The following is a 3,899-nucleotide window of genomic DNA, read 5'->3' as shown; positions in this document are numbered from 1 at the left end:
TTGCATTCTCCAAAATTTTTTGCCAATTGGACCAGTTGAAATACCTATAATTGCGACCATGCGAACCTTGCTAAAAGCTCAGAGTTCCATGGATCTTTTACATTCTACTCTGTGCCAGAAAGCCGTCGCAACCCGACAAGTGCTGGTTGCTGACAAACGCTTGTTGGGCTCGCTCGAGGCACATAGATCCAGTGCCCGGATCTATGGGCCTCGATCTCACCCTGTAAATAGCTTGATGCCATCGATAGCGAGATAGTGTTCAGACAGAGCGGTTCTTTAGCGAGTTATTACGAACATGGGAAGAAGTTTTAACCAGCCCTATATATGCACTACGATAATATTCGTCAGCAAGGCTGTGGCTGTTCCACGGACATTTTGTTAGAAGATTGAAGACATTTTCAAAACAGTCCTGCAAATTAAAAATCCACCAGGATAGAAGGTATTTTTTCCATACCGTGAGTAACTGTGGGTGTAAGAGGCGTCCTATTCCAGTAAACAAACGAATAAAGTAGAGCAAGACTTTTCTTTTCACTACTTTAAAGTAAACCAAAGCTATGACACTTAGCCTTTAACGCTCTGCAAATACGATAAGTCTAAAATATGTGCATTTCTAAAGACTATTTTAAACGATTTCCTCTCTTTTCATATTTCCTAATTTTCCGCCTTTCCTTTAAGGACTTGCACAATTTCCTAAACCATTCGCAGCAGTCGTTTCAGATGATGTTTTTGTTGCGATTTCTGCTGTGATTTGTTGCGGAAGCGTCCAGTTGTCGCAGCTTGACTACAGTACGGGCATGTTGACCGAGCAGTTAAGACATCTTGCTGCCAACGTCAGAGCAGCGCACATATGCTCGCAAGCGGAAACCAGTGTGCGTGTGTGTGTTCGTGTATTTTGTCCACTTCACTTTAAGAAGCAAATAAATGCGTAAAAATACTTTACGCACACGACGCCAAAGCTATTGGCTTACGCTTCCAGAGTGCCTGCAAGAAATTTCGATGAATAAAAATTTCTTTCCTCACTAAACAGTTATTGTAACTGCGATTGGAAAAGGCTAATTTTGGCTATACACTTTCTATTGCAACAAATAAAATGTTACTTGGTGCTTGGCATACCTAGGCGTTATTGTCTCGGATTCCCCAGTTAGCAATTGAAAGCCACTCACTTTCCTTTTTGGGCTCTTTTTCAAAGCTTTGCTTTGTGTTTAGATGTGCCCGTGTGTGAGTGTGAAGTGATATGTCCCAGCATGTGTGCACATATTTCACATTTTATGCGCCTGTGTGGGTTCTGGCTGTTTGCTAGTTTGTCGGAAGTGTATTTTCTTTTCGTTTTTACTGTGATGTTTTAATTTAGTGCTTTGGGCAACTGCTTACACTGGTGTTGTTGGAGTGATTTTTGCAGCCCGAAAAAATCCCTCGTCGCTTGTAAACACACTTTAGTTCGTATTTAAGGATGTGTTGGTTGAAAAACGGATCAAATATTTAAGTGAAAATGTTCAATGGAGCTTTCAAGCTTTCAACTTATTTTAGTAGTTGATATATATTTATTTTTAAATTACTTTAATAAAAGTTTAATCGACACTTTACTTTTTGAATATTCTTTTTAAGTGCTTAGTGAATTTATAAAGAAAATTTGCCAAAGAAATCTTTCTTAGATAAGCTTTATAAGCGAATTTTTCTTCTACAAAATAAAAAGCATAAACAGTTTTTATAATCTACAAATATAACTATAACTCACTTATATATATAACAATCTATTGATATTATATGAGGAAAAATCAGTACAAATTGTTATTTGACGCTTGTCAGAACTTTGTTGAGTAGAACTCATAGTTATTGGTGTCAAAAAACTTTATGATACCAGCTTTCATATAGGAGATCTAGAAGATGATATATGGTATATGTAGAAAGTATTTGCTTTAATTTTTGAACATATTCGAAAATATGAAATCACTTATTTTGACCGCAGCGACTTAAAATCACCTGAAAACAGACAAAATGGTCTTTACATACACTATATTTCTTCTTAATTTTTCGCAAGCGGAAAGGTAGTTCGTTTACTTACCAACAGTTCTGTTTCAAAGTTCACGATGCCTACAGCGAAGTCAAGTTTTCAGAAAAAGTGGTGCTATTTTTTATTTTAGTGGACTATAAGGCCACTCATATATAATAATCGAACCAATTCAGACATCAAAACTGTTCCAGAACGCATTCGCAGAACTTCCTTTGAAAATCAGAACTTAATTTCAAGGGAAATATATACATATATAGACCAAATCAATATCAAGGTTTATTTGAGATGAACTCCACATAAAATCCCACCCAGTGGCGAGCGGCCAACGGCCATGAAAGTATCCTTTTTATAGATGAAAGAACATGTTGAAGAAGTTCTACTTTGAAACGCTTGTTACTTCACGGATTAATTTACCAACCAGCTGCTGTAATAGACACAGGTTTGGTATATTACTTATGTGAAAATGGGGTTAAAACTGGGACAAACCTTGAGAACTTGTGCGCTCGAGGCTAGCTAGGCTAAGAAACTGTGTTTTTGAAGTCGGTTGGCAAGATTTATCGAGAACTAGTCAACCGATCTTCATGAAATTTTACACTGGTCTTTGAGATACAATTTTTAAAGAATTGGACCAAGAATTTTTCTTCGAAAAAGGATTTCTCTTTATAACAAATAAAAATTTAGAGAAATTTTATTTTTTTTTTTTTGAAAAAATGTCTGTCAAATATTCAATTTTCAGTTTTTTTTCTTAAAATATATTTTTTTAAATCTTTTTTTTTTCCAAACAAAAAATTTCGGAATTTCTTTTCTTATACACATATGTACATATGTATGTACATACGTGTATATATTTGTTCATATGTATGTACATAGGGATACACTTAAAAATTAATATATACATACATACATGTATATAATATTATGAGGACATGTATTTATATAAAATGAAATGAAATTACTTCACTGGTATAAAGAGAAAAATGAACCTGCTGCCCACCTGCAATTTTAGATAGATTCCACACAAAGGTACATGCAGACACCTACTGTGTTTTTGTAGATACACTCCAGCTGCCCATTTGCATGCTCAGAACTCACACATACTCGCAAAGACATATCTAGATAAACATATACGTAAGCAACATGCTGAAAGATACACGTTAATACGAAGCAAGCGCTTGCTGCCACCAGCCAAAGAGAGTGTGGAACGCAACTGAAATTTGCTCTTAATAATTTATCTACCGAATATGAAAACCACAACAAAGGCGGTGATGAAAATTACGAAGCAGAAATAATGCTATAACGGCGGGTTGCCATTGCAGGTAGCAGTTGAAAGTGTATGATAGCATGGAGTATAGCTAACTTTTGCTAAGAAATTTTAAATTTATTTAAATTTTTTCTATAAAAAATGTATCTTAAATAAAGAAAATTGTATGTATTCTAAACTCAAGTATATACATATGTATGAATATAAAATCTGTATTTCATCAAGTTCCTAACCATTGAGAAAAGGTAGTAACTAATTGGTAACCAAGAGCAACGAATTGCGTTAGTAACAGCTAAACAGCTGAGCGCCAAACTTTGTCAGCCGACAGTGGAGCGTACACACACACACTAAGAAAATATATGTAAATATATACATATATGTATGAATGTATGTGCGAGTTTTGCAGAGCCGAAAGCAAACGGCAACAAACGAGTGAGCGAGCACAACCGAATTGGCGCAATGGTGGTGGCGCTGGCACGAACGAGCGCGCGAACGAATGCGTTGAAGTATACCCGGTAGATTTGTTTGTGGATGCGGCAGTCATTATACTACATACATACATAGGTATACGAAGGCTTGCATTCGCACTCGCTGTATACGGCGCACCGTAGATACTTTATCCGTCGC

The sequence above is a fragment of the Bactrocera neohumeralis genome, chromosome 2, assembly GCF_024586455.1.
Source record: "Bactrocera neohumeralis isolate Rockhampton chromosome 2, APGP_CSIRO_Bneo_wtdbg2-racon-allhic-juicebox.fasta_v2, whole genome shotgun sequence".
In the NCBI taxonomy this organism is placed as follows: Eukaryota; Metazoa; Arthropoda; class Insecta; order Diptera; family Tephritidae; genus Bactrocera; species Bactrocera neohumeralis.
Note: the sequence above shows the minus strand (reverse complement) of the source record.